A 16345-nucleotide genomic window follows, 5' to 3' on the forward strand; every position below is an offset into this window, starting at 1 on the left:
ACGTCAAGCCTGTCAGGTTTGCTGGGCTGGATATTTATGGTCTCGCACTCTTTTACTTTGGCTACAGAGGTGACGTACACTGCGCACACTCAGCCATGTGCTGGGCTCCGAAGCAGGGTTGGCTGCCTCTCCCTGCATGCCGACAGGGCAGCGGGGAAGCCTGGGGGTCTCCCTGACCCCCAGTGAAACTGGCTGCGCAGGGTAAATTCTGCAGAGAGTTTCTCCTTTTGCTTTGTTTGGGGTTTTTTGTCAAACAAGGTTTTTGTGGTGTTCATTTTATTTCAATGAAATGTGTTTGCTTGTCTGAGCTTGGTGAGGAAGAGGAGGTGAGAGGATGCAGGAGTGCAAAGAACAGGCAGCAAATATTGTCCGGCAGCAGGTGTAGCTCCTTCTGCCTTCTTCAAAAAGCTTCTCTGCAAAAGAAGCACTGGTGGCCTGTGTCAGGCTCTTCAGCTGCTTTGGAGCTGGGAGAGGTTGCTGGAAAGGCTTTTGACATGAGCATACCAATGCTCCTCCACAAAGAAATATTTTAGCTGATTTGTCAGTAGTGAAAAGTAAGCTCAGCAAAACCAGCGATGGCCTGCCACTGCGGAAGGGGCTGCTCGGCAGCGCTGGGTATGACTTGTCCTCTGGCCAGTGTTGCTGAGAAACAGGAGGAATGAACCTGTGCATCTCAGTGCTGAGAGGTGCATGAGGTGCTCCTCACCCAGAGTCACTTACTTCTAGGAGGGGAAAGGCTTCCTCCTAGGCACTAGAAGGAACATCTTATGTATCTCCCACTCAGAAGGTCATGGATATTGTGCTGGCTGCTTTAAAATCCCTGCAGAGGACTAGGCCAAGACACTCAGCTGCAAAGAGCTTTCCACTTTCCAGGAATCCTCCAGGCTGAGCAGCTTCAGCTGACAAATGAGGGGATCTCAGACATACTCGGCTCTGCTGGCATGAAACAGCCCAGAGGTCATTTTTTAAGCAGAAAGTCCAAGAACATTCACAGCAGGCAGTGGGCTTTCTTACTGTAGTTAAATGGGTTTTCAGTCCTTCAGTAAGAGGTGTACACTCATCTTTTGGAGGTCAGCCTTTTCTGTCCTCCATTAACACAAGAAGCCCCTTGAGCCTTTTAACCGTCTCAGTCTTGCCCTGGAGTATTCATTTTCCCTTCCCCGTGTACATCTCAGTTCCTAATTTGCAAGTGAAATAGGTTTCATGCTGGTAGACAAGAAAATATTGTTAAAAAGTCAATCTCAAAACCAAAATCCCACTCAAAGCTTCACACTTTGACAGTAATATTTATACGGACCTGCATATGACAGATGTGGATTTAAGATCACCACTAGACGCCATCTGCCATCAGCCCTTTTCCCATGGGAGCAGTCAGAGCTCAGTAGCAGACTTATATGGAAGGAGAAGAGTGTCAGGGGCTTCTCCAGGCACGACACATGGAGACCTTGATAAATTATCCAGCCCCAGGGTTGACAGTGAGTTGGCAACTTGTTCCTTCCACTTATTTTACATTTATTATTAGTCTTTCTCTTTCTTGGTTTATTTACCCACAAGACCTCAGCCTCTGGTTTCAGCCTTTCAATCCTTGTTTTTCAGTCTTCAGCAAACGTATCTTTTTGTTTGCCGCAGAAGAGAGCATGTTTCTCTGTCTGGGTTGTAGGGTGGGTAGGTGGAGCTGGAGTTTTAATTCAGAAGGCCAAGAAATATCCTCAGGGTTACTCCTAATAGCACACCTCATCTTTTTCTGCCAGTGCAAGATGTAATCTGCCTCATTTTTTAGCTCTGACAGGGGGAGATCAAACTTTGCACTAAAAAACCCCATGGTTGGAGAACAGGTTGTGACCCTCCCATCCTTCCCTCGGCACTGGAGCAGCTCTCTGAGGAGCATCCAGAGTTATGAGAGATGCTCATATGGTTCTCCATCACCAAAGACACCTCCATACGGCCTCCTCCTTTTCCTTAGCTCCTTGCAGCTGAGCCCTTCACCACATGTTGATGTCTGTCTGTGCCCTCTGCTGAGTTTCTAGTCTGATGATATGAATGGTAGATGTTTGAACCTGGGCTGAGGCATATGTGGTGTGGCTGGTAAGAAAAGCTTGTCTCGGCTTATGCTTGTGTTAGGAGAGAACATCTTGAACTGCCCTACATTTTTGCATCTGTGCTGGGATATAGATCCACACTCACTGCCAAATACTGAACCAAGCTAGGATGCAGGGGAGAAGTCCTCAGGACACCTTCCCAGCAGTCTGTGTGCTTCTACTTTACTGATTGCTGTTGCTTTCTTAAAAACCCAGATGCGAATGTGCTCAGAGCTCTTAACAGGTCTGTCTTTGATAACTGGTGCTTCCTGGCATCTGTACTTTTATGTGCATCCCTCACTGGTCTGCAAAATGGTGGCTGCACCTCCAGGAGGCATTTCTGTGGGCTCTCCAGAGGTTCCTGGTGCCTGAAGCTGAGTCAGGGTTGGACAGGTCCACCTAAGGGGATGCTACAGTGGAAAACAAAGGACTAAAGTCCAAATCCCCTCCCCCCCCCCCCATTCAACAGAGAAGCTCTGCAGATCAAGGGCTCGCTGAAAATATTATTCCTCGGCTGGGATGCAAAGATCTCAGTGTCAATATTTGTGAAGTAGGAAGGGCCCTGCCAGCTGCAGCATTTCCAGAAACAAGTCTCTGTGCGCAGAGCTGGGGCAGCTGCTTGGGGCTCAGCCTGGGACACCTGGGACTGGGGCTGCTGCAGGATCCCCCACCTGGATCTGCCCCATGAAGCTGGTGAGGTGAAGGTGGGATGGCTCTATTCACAGCCCTAAGCTGCCCCTTTGAGGTTTGTGTGAGATTTATACAGTTCTTCAGAAAAGCAGACAGCAAGCGTTGCTTTGATGCTGTGGTGTTTCTGCTTTGGCAAAATGCAGAAGTGAACTGGTTTTGATACGGCATCAGAGTTGCCTGAGGGCATAGGGGAAGAGTCTTGATGTCTGCAAAGGGATAATATTGCTCTGGTGCAGTCACCCCATCAAAACGCTGCTTCCTTGGGGGGGCGAGTTAACAGTGACGTGAATCTCACAGCCCTGAAATGGGTGTGTGCAGGCAAGAAGCTGAGCCTTGATGTAATGATGCTGATGGCAGGCTGCAACAGTAACGTCACTGTCCCCAGGAGGGGACCAGCCACCTCAGAAAGAATGGGCTAGGAGCCTGAACCTGACATAATGCCAGGACCCTTCAGATGAGTGAGTAACAGACCTGGCACGGTTACCAGATAAAGACTGGCTGCTCCCATAGCATATAAACTTGACCTCCTTCCCTTCTTTCTTTCTTCTTTGTGGTGTTTCAAGTAAGTCCCAAATATGGGGATAATGTTCCCCTAAGTGGTAAGTGCTTGGTATTGGTTTTGGAAAAAAAGATGTAAGAATACTTCCTTGTGTGAAAGGAGTGACAGCTATGCTCACTTTTGAAAGTCGTTCACTTTCTGGACCCTCTTTTCCCAAGCATTGTTAGAAAAGGCCACCTACGTGGCCCAGGTGGCAAGCAAAAGCAAAAGCCACTGCAAGAGAGACTGGAACTGAGCAGCAGCTGACAGTTATGAAGAGGGAAGCGATAAACCACAGCAGAATTAAGCAGACCAAGGAAATCCCTCCACTAGGCAGTGAGGGCTGGGGGGGCTCCAGAGCGCTGGTGGTGTGGCCCTGAGGAGAGCTGGGCTGGAGCAGGGCTGCTGTGGGGAGGGACGGAGGTGCAAGCAGAGAGCCTAGGCTGCAGGCGGAGGAGCACCGGGAAGGGTGCAGGGTCCGTAGGTTATGACCGAGGTGTGTTGACAGGGCTGTGTGCGCACCTGGGTGCTACCCAGGGATGGGGCAGCGAGGTGTCGAGATGCACAGGTGTGGGGAGAAGGTTAAACAGTCCCTCACTTCCAGAAACAGAATAAATTCCCTTTCTCTTCCTGGATGCTGTGAATGCATCTTGGCCTTTGTGAGAATAGACGACTGACTGACCCATCCCTGCCTTTAAAGGATCCTGGTCAGCTGCCACCCTGCCTCATATCCCTCCTTCCTTCAGAAACAGCCCTGACACAGGCCACACATATTCTGCCATTCAGCAGGCAGCCTGTTCTTTGGCCTGGGACTATTCAGGTGGGAAAACAGCCTTTCAGAGCTTTGTGATTTGTTTCACCCTTTCCTTTGTTGGGTCCTTTTACAGGAACCCAAAAGTAGCTGTTGTGAAAAGACAGCAGAGACTGTGTGGACCTTGGGTAACTTTTTTGAAGACCGTGAGACCTGCCAACCAGCCCGAGAGAAAGGATCTTACTGTGTTGATTTGTTTTCTTTGGTTTATGGGGGGAAAAAATATTTCACACATAATTAGAGCAGCCACAGAGAGATTGTATTAAAGGCGCTTTACTGGAAATTTCAAGGGACAGAACAAGGGAAACCTGTGTTAACACTAGCAACCAGGAGAAGGACCTTGCCTGCAAAATGGTGGGGAAGGACAATGTGGAGTGTTCAAGCTGCAAGAAAGAAACTGTTCAGGAGGGCAGCATGTGCATCAGGGCCTGTGATTAAACTAAGCTACTGTGGGCTGTGATGCTCCTGCTTCCCTCCCCCAGATCCTGTGAGTGCTGCAGACTGCCAACCTGGGTGGTCAGGTGTGGAGTGCACGGGTAAGACACCACTCCTATGGAGGGAGGAGAGCAAGGACCAAGCGCCTGACTTACTCAGAAACCCTGGTGTCTCCTTCAGCTAAATCCACCCATTTTCAGCCCTGTGTCAGCAGGTAAAACCAGCTGGTCTTTCTGTCTTGAAGACCTCTCCAACATGCGGTAAGAGTTCTTGCCCCCTTCTTCCATCTACTGACCCCACTCCACACAGAACAGCAGTTCTTTGAATGCAAAAACTCCCAAGACAGATTCAAGCTGCTCAACCTCGTCCATACTCTAGTGACAAGACCATCACAGACCTCTTTCTTTCCAGGTGTTTCCATGAAACCCATCATCAAGGGCTTTGCAACCCCTAGAGCTCTAAGTTCCCTGGTGGACCTTGCTGTATCTGTGTGTGTTTCCCTCTAAAAAGTGATTTGTGTGAGTGAGGCATGACCTTATCTGGCTGAGGTGTTTGCCATTGTTGGGAATTTTGGACCCCTTGGGCTCAGTGAGATCCCTGAAAATAAAGATCTTGAGTTTCTTGTTTACTCTAGTTTGAGGGAAACTGATATGGGGAGCGAAGGACTGACCCATCCATGAGACTCATGTTACTACTTTATTGCACGGCATCTATTGCTGATCTCTCTGAGCTCTCCACCCATGCTGATGTGTCACTTTAACTTGTGACACAGAAATACCATTATTCCTGCTTTAAAAGAAGTGCATAGCCTTGCCCAGGGCTGTGTTAAAAATCTCTGCTTTACATATATTTAGCTGCCTACAAATAGCCCTGCAGTGGCTCGCTATGGTTATTCCCAGGCAGGGGAAGCAGCATTTAGACTCCCCTGTTTGCAAATCCTGCTCTTCCCTACGAAAATGAAACTTCTATGAAAACTAAGTGCTCGCTGCTGTCTGGTTTGTCTTCTTTATTGTTGCTCACTTCATTTTTAAAGCTTACATCATTCTGTGGCCAGCAATGTCGTGGGTACCTTACAAGAGCCACTCTCTCCCAGGTTACCTGAGGGCAACACCAGAACTGAACAGCAGCTCTACAGAAGGCACGAATATACTGCAGCCATTTATTTCCTGCTGTGCTTAGGAGATGAGTGAAGCATATTTGTGGCGATTGCTGTTAGACCTTAGGGAGGAGCATTGCCTGGTGGTCAGTGCAGGGACCAGCAGTCAGGACTTCTGGGCTGTTTGCGCAGTAATGCCACTGACTTTGAAGATAAAGTGACATGACCCGGTCTCCTCATCCTTGACAGGGGCATCAGGATATTTAGCTACTCCACAAATAGGCTGGCAACACCCGGATTATTCAGTAATTCAACAGCTGCTCAATTCTTGATATGTCACCTCAGCTGCCACGCTGTGTTGTTCTGGCTGGATGGTGGTGCTTGGCTAGAGAACACAAAGTTAGGGGTGTTGAGCATGGAGGACAATGGAGGTAAAGCAGAGCACACAAGTCACTCAGCACTAAATTCAAGCTGTGCCCACTCTTTTTCTTGGGAGCTCATCACCTTTCTTCTTCTCCCTTTTGGACTTTGTACCTTTCCCTGCCAGGATCTGCCTGGTGAACCCTGTATGTCACAGGTGAAAGTGATGCACTAGTACTGCTGGGTCTGAGAATGGTCCTGAGTAACATGGCATGCATCTAGCCTCTGCTGGCCGAGGAGAACCTGGGCATTGGGAATTAGATTAAGTAAGTGAGTATTTCTGCCCATTACTAAGCTATTGCCTGAAACTCAGGATGCGGATTAATTGGGAAGCAGTACCAGGAGGCAGGGAAGGATCTGGGACAGTGTTTACAGCACTCCTCCTTGGTACCGGGGGAGGGTGGCCAAGAATAACCCTCCATTAGCCATTAGCAAGGTGAACTGGCTGGATTTTTCCATTTGCCCTGTGTGTGGCTCTCATCTCTGTCCCTTGGCGCGTGCCAGCCCTGGAAAAGCCACTGCCCCGGTTGTCCCCAAACAAGCTTCTCTATTCAACACTGCTTAGCCTGTGGGGAGGAGGCTGGGGTGCGAGGAAGGACAGCATGCATCCCCAGCAGCCCATAAGACACGTAGGTGGCAGCGGTCTCTTTGTTGCCACTCTTGCCTCATTTAAAGCCACACTGTTTACCTTCCAGTCTGGATGCAGAGGTGGAGGGCTGGCAGGCAGGCTCTGCCTCATGGTACCCTCGGGGCAGGAGACAAAAGATGGAGGAGGGAAGCAGGGCTGGTGGCAGAGCCAGCCAGGTTGGCAGGGATTTTCCTTTGATGTGTGTCTCTGGGCAGCGTTGTTCCATGCTCCCTTGGCCACTACAATTATGCTGCTCTCTTCCCTGCCAATTTTCCATGTCCGTTAGTGCTGAGGTTGGTTCATGACATTTATTCTTTCTCTGCTGAGGTGGGCAAATAAGCTACTGGCATGTCTCTGGTTTAAGAAAGCCAGTGGTCCAGTGCCTTTGCCACAGCCATGCATGCACCACAGCAAAACAAGGCAGCACAAGTGGTGGGAAAGGAAGATCTAGAAACAAAGTGTCCCAGAGCATGCTCCGTTCCCACTGCCTGGGCTTGGTATTGCTCCACAACTGGGACTCCTCCCCACAGACCCCACAAATTACAGTACTGGTCTCAGGTGGCATCCCTGTCTCCACAAGTACCTGGGCCAGGTACGTGACCACTGCACCAGCAAAAGGTTGGTAGTCCCTAGCTACAAGCACACTCAGAGTAAGAGTCCATCGCACTCCCTGCCATTTATTTGAGTGAATGATAAGAGCATCGCCTCCCTGCTGCTGGCCCTGCCAAGTTCTGTCACTTTTGTCCTCTCTGACAGTCCCCAAACAAAGGCACCTTAATTTTATCTTGCCTGCATAACTTGAACCAGAAAGGCAGCTTGAACACAGGAGGAAAACTACCCCCTTGCTGTGTGACAAGGAGTTACTCAATGACACCTTCAGAAACCCAGCTCTGAGCAGGAAACTCATTCAAAAAACACTTGTCAAGTGAATATAAGCATACAATGTGATATAACAAGTCAATTATTTTAAATTCCCTCAAAGCAGCAAGCCTGGGGAGAGCTGATGGGAAACTTCTGCCCCAAGATCAACATCAGAGAGCCAGGATTAGAAACCAGCTGGGAGAGATGGGGTAGATTGAGAATAAATGGTCACTTTTCAATTCCGCAAAAGAGAGATGACACGAGAGATTTATGAGGTTGGATGAAGAAGCAACTGGTCTGGTATAACAGCTTCTGGCTCTCTGGACAGCAATACATTTGCCTCCCTCACATGGATCCAACCTCCCCATGGAGCCTTGGTCTGTGCTGCAGTGAACTCCTGCTGAGGGAACTTCAGTATGTAAAGATACAGAAAGAGGTTTCCTTTCTAGGCACGGCCGTGAGCCGCAGCGGAATGAAGGAACTGGTTAATAAGAGCTGAGACCTCAACGGGATGCTTGACACAGCTCAGAGCAGACTGACCTCAAACACACTCAGATATAAATTTCTGTCCTGGGGTGAGTGCTGGTGCTGTCTTCTGAGAAGCTGCCAACCTGCTGCCGTTGGAGACTCACAGAACCTAACTGCAGGGCCTGTGGCTGCCTCTGTATTTCATTTCACATGTCAGAGACCTCTGCATAAGCAACGGCAGCCAGTGGGACCAGAAAACTCCAGTTGAGAGAGAGCAGGAGTGAGGGAAAAAGCAGATTTTCAGGTTCCACCAGAGATCTATTTCCCCTCTTGTGTTGGCTGGAGAAGTGCCTGCCTGGCCAGGTGTATGTCTGCGATGAGGGACTGGAGGTGCAGCGTTTGGGCATGTCTGTATTACCACACTCACATCAAATTAAAGTGGCTCTCATCTGATCGGAGAGCACAGAGCAGGGCAAAAACCCAGGCTGCAGTGGTGCGAACCCATGGGCTGAGCGGTGTGGTGGGACGTCTCTCCTGGTGACACCCTGGTGTGCTGGGAGCCTGCTGCTATCCCCAGCCCCAGCTCCCTGGGGTGAGCCTGGCATCTGGCTCCTTGCTGTGGAGGAGTGGGTGGAATCTGCAGCGCAGCAAACCAGATGCCTAGGGCTAGGCTCCTTCCAGCGCTTGTGCTAACTCATTTAAAGCTACCTGGGATAACTGCACTTTGCTGTGCTGCTGGCAGCGCAGGCACGCGCAAGAGCAGCCCCTTTATAGAAACTCATGAAACACTGGATCAACGGCTTTAAAGGATGGGACCAAAGCTGCACACAGCCTCTGGGCTGAAAAGCAGGAATCTTGTTCCCAGTCCAGTGCTTAATTCACTAACAAGCCACTTCAGGCTATTGAAATGCCCCTCTTCAAGGCCAAGGATTGCATCTGTGTCTCAGCAGAAAAGCCTGCTGAGCTTTAATCAGGTGTAGAGAGGGATTTTACAGAGGATGTCTTTTCTCTGGGCCCTGCTCCAGCTGCTAGGCATTTGTTTCAGCAGCTGGTGGTGAATCTTCCTAAAAACATCAGTAGGCCTGATATGATAGGTATCTTGAGCTGTTCTGGCTGGGGAGAGGGTAAACCCCCCATCTTCAGAAAAGGCAGCAGCAGAAGTGAAAGCAATAGGGTACAGTTCAAGGCTTGTGCATGAAAATGGCCAAAGCTTTTGATGCTCTTTACCAGAACTCTACAGGGGTCTTAGGGGAGTTTCCTGAAACAGTGTCTGTGTGGGGAAGGCAGCAGAGATATTACGGGAATGCAAGAAGTGGCCCTAACATGGTACTCATGCTTAGGCTTTGAAGGTACCAAAGAGGATATAAACCCAGGGCACCTGCCAGGGACAGCAGGAGGAAGTCCTTTGGGAGAAGGTTAAGATTCATCAGCAAAAGAGCATGGGAGCGTATGGAGCTGGGTTTCTGGACGCTAAACATAAACGTTGGGGACTGTGTGGGCATTGGGTCCAAGCTGGATTAGCGAGGATGCTTTGCCTGTTGGCCATGATTTTCTTTCAGCACATGAACAGAGGGCAGGAATTTAACATCCACTCTTGGTCTTAGTGGTAGCATGGCTGGCATTGCAACCTTTGGGTAAAAAAGAAACCTGTGTTTAATCTAAATCAGTTTGTTAATCCAGTGAGCAATTTGCATAACTGTGATTTGAGGAGGGCAGAGGTAGCTCTGGTCATTTTGTCCTGCCTGCCAGTGCCCTGGAGCTGATGACCACAGGTATCTGGCAGGGAACAGTGACTCAAGACCTGGACTTTTAGAAGTCCTGCAGCTCTCTGCACACAGAGCACCCCTGTTTATGCTCAGAGAGGGCCCTGCACTTTGCTGCATGCCGCCCAGCTTGGTTGGACAGTTGTTTTCTCCCTATCACCTTTCCTCAATCAACAGGCTCCTGTGCCTGCTGCTTTTGTATTTTTCCCAGAAGAACTCAACAGATATCTGCTGCTGAATCCTTCAACTGAATTAAGCAGGAGTTAAACTGTTGTCTGGGGTTAGACTGTTATCTGTGTGGTCTGAGTGCAGCCTTGCGCTTGGCCAGCTCAGAGAATCGGGCTACACCCACCCACCACATTTCAAGAAGACACCACTGGTCCTTCTAAGTTAGCAAAGCTGAAAGCTCTGAGAGGTGGTTGGAGGTGTGAGGAGAGCTGCTTTCTAATTCCCTCTTCTCCCATGTTACCAAGCCACAGTACACACGCTGGGATCTGCCTTGACAAGGGCAGGCTTGCTGAGGGGATCAGGAGATGCTGTGGCTCCTGACCATTCTTAGTACCCTCCCCAGCTTGGCCCTGAATGACCGTACTCCTCTAACCATGTTGGACTCGATGATCTTAAAGGTCTTTTCCAAGCTAAATAATTCTATGACACACTCTGGACAGTGTCTTCCTGCATCAGCATGGGGTGACTTGCAGAGGCCCTAGGACTCCCGGGTATCTGCGGAGGCAAGGAAGGGATGGTTATGACATTAACTCACAGGAAAATCATGAAGCTAAATGGTTAGGATGATGCCATTTTGAGTAGAAGACGGTGGCACTTTCAGAAACTCCTTTGGAATTAGATGATCTCTCATCCCATTTACCAAAGAGCTTGTGGGACCTGTTTCAGGTTGGGAGAAATGGCCATAAATAATGGGCTGAGAGAGCTGATCCAGATTCAGAGCGTTAAAACTCTGAAGACCCCCTCTAAGGACGTTGGAAGGCAAGGAGCTAGTGTGGCTGCATTCACTAGTGTGATTACCTGCAAATGAAGGCAGCAGCTCTGACTCATGTGCTTATGGAGGAGAATTACAAAGAGATCTGTATTCCCAATTACTCCCCAGGCTGGAGAGCAGGAGCTGGGAGATAATGGGCAAATGAGATTCAGAGGCGGAGAAGAGCTGTTTCTCTTCCTCTGCATGGCTGCATGAAGCCCACAAACATGGGATCTGAGTGTTCTTATCTTTTACATAGCATCAGCTTAAGAAAATACAGTCATGCCTCCACTGCCAATATTCATACACATGTGCTATCTTGGCATGCTTTTTGACATCGGGATGAGGCTTAACTCAAGTGTTGATCCATGCCACACTGCAAACACAGCTTAAGGCAGTTGCTGCTGCTGGCTCAGGGGACACACTCTGATCCCTGATCCCGAAAACCATCCTGAAGCTGCTCAGCTGCTGAGCTGGGGAAATGTTTTATGAATAAAAGCAAATGAAATTTGTTTTCACATAATTTCCTCCAGTTTTTCTCCTGCTCGTTGACAGAGAGGAAATGCTTTTCTCATGCCAGCTGGTGACACTGCTTCATTATAAATTGCTCACCTCCCGTTTTTAAGTCTTAACTGCAAAATATTCAGACAGCTCTCAGATCAGCTAGTCTGTCATCTCTGGGGCATCTGTTGGCTCCTGGGCTTGGAGTTTGGTCAGTTGCCTATAGATTTAACTCCTTTGCATGGAGACAGGCTTGGAAATCCTGGGACTGTCCAAGCAACCCCTCTGTTGTCCTCCTTGGGTGCCAGATCAGCTGTGGGAATAGGGCCAGCCGGAGACCGGAGACTCTTTTCCAATCACCTTTGAAAGGACCAGGCCACTTGGTCTTGTCTCTCCTGCACTCTCCATGCTCCCACCGCAGTGTCTGCGACCCCCCGAGGCCCCTGCCCTCCAAAAGCATCACGGTCCCCGCAGGCCCGTGTTAAATACCGCAGCATAGGAGCGTGTGGGGTATCTGTAAAGCTCCCTCCAGGAGGAGGAGGGCTGGGAGCGAGCACTCACTGGTACTTTTCCATCCTCCTCCTCCTCGCAGGCTGCTGGCTGCCTCGGTGGGAGCTGTTTGTAGGGCTGAAGCCAAGAAATGTCCCATGACATGGCAAATCCTCCTTTGCCAGGAGCCACCTTTGCAGCAGGAGCAGCAGCGTTTTCTCCAGCCTCATAGTCATCTTTATTTTCCTTTCCCTCTCCCAGCTAGGCAGGGGAGGGAAGGCAGCCAGCAAGCTGGTGGGGATGGAGATGTCAACTGCTTGGGGAGAGGCAGGAATTTAGCAGCCCCTGGGCAAACTCAGCACTTCAGAGGGGCTGGCTGTCTTTTGCACACCTTTGTGGATTCCAGCCCTTCAGAGGTGCTACCAGGGTTTAACTCCTCCAGTGCCAGGCTACCACAGCCACAGGTGACTGTGGTTTTCTCCCTCTCAAAATGCATCCGCTTTCTGGATGCTTGTGACACAAGCTTTTGTTTGTGACGCAAGATTTAGAAAGACAGTGGGCAAAAGAGAAGGTGGGGAAGTTCCCTAAGAGCAAGGACAAGCTCTGTGTCTCATTTCTGAGCCTTTCCTGAATGATCTAAGATAGTTTTTGGTCTGTGTTTGGTCAGCATCTGGAAGCAATGTGTGTCTTTGGTTGGCCATGTTTTATTTCATAATGGGGCTCTTCAGTGCTGTAAAAATAATAGAGGTGGATTATAAATTACCTGTCAAAACAGAACTGAAAAGAGATCCTGAGAAACCACTTCAGCCATGAGACCTGAAGATTTTTAGTCAAGTCCTAAGGACATTGGTGATGTTATAGGCGGGTGTAACAGCGTTTATGAAGACTGGTATAAAATCCTGCGTGACAAAGTTGGCAGCATCATGTAGTAGATGTTTTACAAAGCAATAAGCGCCCTGAGGAGGAGAGAGGGAGAGATGTCATCTAACTCTTTAGCTAACTTCAGTGCACCTGTTAGTTGTCATTGAGCTATGAGGCTTCGCCCAGCCCAGCTGTGGTGTGTGGCGCAGAGCATGGTGTATGGATGGCCACCACTTCAAGGCTTTACCCCTTTGAGGTTCCCTCATTGACTCGCATGGCAATGAGACAGTTTCTTGTCCTTCTGTGAGGACAGAGGCTGTGCCTGAGCCAAAGAGCTGGACCCTGTGCCCACTTTCTCCCCAGTCCTCTGTAGTGGCTTGAGCACATCCCTTATGCCCAGTTTTGTAATGGCTTTTAGCACAGACACCATCACAACCTCTGCATTTACATGATGAGGCAGGTGAAAGAGCCAGGACCATGCTGCCACAAGGGAGCCGCACCTGCTGGAGCAAAGCAAACAAACCAAACCATCGATGTCTTATTTCACCAGAGCATGCCGACACCAGCTTACACACACACTGCAAGCGGTAATAACAGGAAAAAAACAGTCAAAACCAGTCACGGATGAAAACCCCCACCATGAACAACATGGCATTTTGTATTCTGACTGGCAGTTTTTTAAAAAATATGATGTCCCTTCACGTGGACAACAGAAAGCCATTTGAGAAAAGCAAAGCTCAGCCCAGCTCCACGAACCCCTCGAGCCAGGACCACTGTGAACTAGTCCCGTCCACTCGCCATATGCTGCAGCTACCTGGGTCTTTAAGTCACTTCTTCTCTGTCTACATTTTCCTCCCCTTTGTGATTTCGAACACTGCATGGTCTATGGCTCCAGCTGAGGAACAAGTGAGGACCTGTGTGTGCTCTGACCAGAGCCAATTGCTGTGTGTAAAGTGATTGAATAAAAAAATTAGAAATGAAAAGGAGGTTGGGGCGAGACAGCCAAAGCAAACACATGTAGCAAATGCAGGGGGAGAAGAAAGCCTTGTAAGGTCCCTAAATTGGGCAGCTCTCGGAGTGTTGTGATGGACACCAGGAGAGAAATGTGGTCTGGTTTTGCGCCGGGGGGGTGGGGTGGGGGCTGTTCTGCCAAGTTCACCGGGACAAGGTCTGGTTACAGCATGGTGGGCAGCAGGGCTCTTTGCTCCAGAGATGTTTTGAAAAGCGAAGCTGGGCTGGGGTGGGTTTTATCAGCAGCCTTCAAGAGATGGTTTAGCTCTGGGTGGTGTTGTGGGAGCAAAGAGCACCGTGCCCTCCCCACAGTTTGGTTTATTGCAGGGCCTCCTCCCAGCTTGCCATTACTCCATGTCTTCCAGACAAAATCTTTCACATCCCCAGCTTCAGCCCCCAGCTTCTCCCCAGATTCTTTGTCTCAGTCCACCTGGAAAGGAGATGCTGCTTGGGATGGAGTTGATGGGAGCACCTGTTCGGCACCCTGCCACCCCCACCGCAAACACTGGCATGGGAGCAGGTCCCCAGCATGTTCTCTTACGTGTTTGTAAGGAGCTTTTGAGTCATCCCAGCCAGAACCACAGGTCATTTGTGTACTTCGTCCTTTGTTTACTTGCCATCTACATTTGGTGATTGGCTACCAGACTCCAGCCTCCTGATTGTATAAGGCATCTTTTTAAAAACAGGACAATAATAATGCTCTTCTCCTTAGATGATTCCTTCACAGGTAGATATTTGTGCTACCAGGTATATTGTCATTGGACTCACAAATATTTTTGCAAGCTCCCAATGGCTAAAGGAGTGTTTGTGTACAACAAACATGACCCTAACTCACAGCAAATGGACCTTGGTGCCTCTGGGGGGAATAATTGTCTGCTGCACAGCTAGCATAAGTACTGAGAGGAGGAAAACAGCTTTTCTTTAGATAATTGGCCCTCTCTTTTGACACGGCTATGTACAAAAGCCATTACAATTTGGCAGTATTTTTCATTGCTTGAGTTGGGGAATCCCCGTTTTGATCCCAATGACAGTGTTCTGCAAAACCCAGCAGCTGTGGAGTTTGGCATTGCTTGGCTTGGTGATTTGGAAAAAAGGATCAAGGTCATTCTATGTGCTCCAGAGTTTTCCATGTGCTTCCACCACCAGGTTCAGCTTACCTTCAAGCATATTGATCAATGAGAAGCTTCTGTCCCATTTCTGCCCAGTCTGTCCTTGCACTGATGACCAGAGGATATCTGATCCATGTTTACCAATCCAGCTGTTCTGTTGGAGCTAAGAATGTCTTCAGTGACTTAATATACAGTGGAGAGATTTCAAATTTCCTCTAAAAATCAGCTTCATAGCAATTATGGAGACACTGCAAGTGTGTTCATGTATGCTTATAAGTGACTGGAAGTGAGGTGTGAAATGGTTGTGAAATGCAAATCAGCCAAACTCCAATGACTAAGTGGAGCGACACTGGTTGTCCCAGCTGCAGATCTGATTGCTAGGATACATTTAATATATTACAGAAAGCAAGGAATTCAGCTTCCAACAAGAAAAAAAAACACCAAAGAAATTGTATGCCCAAATCTGAGGTTGTTCTGCATCCACGACTGGAAGAAGTTGGAGCTGGTGCTGTCTTGGGCCTATTCTAGGAAGAAGGTGATGTCTTTTTTGAGCTGTAATGCGAAAGATGCACCCTTCTGCATAAATTTCCATCAGGTAAAGTAATGTAGACTCCAGCATCACTTGGGAAGAAATGAAATTGTTGAATAAAAGATCAGCATGGGATTCAAGTCTCTCCTTGAAAGGAAACACGCTGGCTCCCCTGGGGAATTTCTTTAACAGATGGAAATCCTTATCCTTAAAGATAAAGATTGTGTCTTCAAAAGAGGGTAAAATACATTTTTTTTGTTTGTTTTTAGCTCCCAACATTATTACTCTTAATAAAACCTGAAGATACTATTTCTTTACTTGTGGCTGTCTCCTCTCTTACAGTACTCCTGGCTCAGCTTGTCCTATTTATATAGACAGAGGGAATATATCTAATCAGAAAGACAGTGATGAGTTTAAGCAGAAAGGATGTTGGTTTTGGTTGAGATTTGATAGGCATAACAATAAAATCTGGGACGGCAGTAGGGTTGATTAGTACTGAGCTTTCTTCAAGCTTTGAGAGGAAGCTGCCCCTTCCTTCCAGCCCTGGCTGTTGTTGTGGGGCTGTCATGTACTCCCGGGAACACCCTGCAACTTTGGAAATCTGCAGCACAGCAAACAGCTGTTTGCATCTCGATTTCATGATTTAGGAAAAAGAGAAAAAGGAAAGACAGTTTTACTGTTGGCATATTCCCCCCTTAACTTGCGTGCAGTTTGTCACGTGGTAAGAGATTTAAATGGTTCCATGTCCTGCGAGCAGGAGTGTTTTGCTGATGACCACAGCTCCTGCCATTCAAAACTGCTGGTGAATATACGTTTTCCCATCTAATCACTAAAGGAAATAAAGACCTGTTTGATCCACTATAGGGGAACCCACATTTGTGCTTATTTTCCATTTTGCACTTGTTGATAGCAAACCAGGTGCAAATGTGTTTCAGGAGCAGAAATCAAGGGCTGTCTATGTTGGTTTAGAGTTTTCTCAGAAGTGGGGTCATGGGAAGAAGGCGCCGTTTCCCCAGGCTTATGTGGATACACAGAGTTCACCTGGAGTTTACATGGGCTGCAGCTCTGCTGCCCAGTT

At 48.6% G+C, this 16345-nt stretch overlaps 1 long non-coding RNA gene across 1 annotated transcript; it reads left to right on the plus strand.

Moving 5' to 3' along the window:
• The first annotated feature begins 1281 nt into the window (after positions 1-1281).
• LOC129782640 (uncharacterized) lies at positions 1282-15576 on the plus strand. The gene is made up of 2 exons (XR_008744697.1): positions 1282-1475; positions 14776-15576. It is a non-coding gene; the product is annotated as an uncharacterized LOC129782640 (long non-coding RNA).
• The last annotated feature ends 769 nt before the right edge of the window (positions 15577-16345 follow it).

This window comes from Falco peregrinus, chromosome 1 (assembly GCF_023634155.1).
Source record: "Falco peregrinus isolate bFalPer1 chromosome 1, bFalPer1.pri, whole genome shotgun sequence".
Taxonomy (NCBI): Eukaryota; Metazoa; Chordata; class Aves; order Falconiformes; family Falconidae; genus Falco; species Falco peregrinus.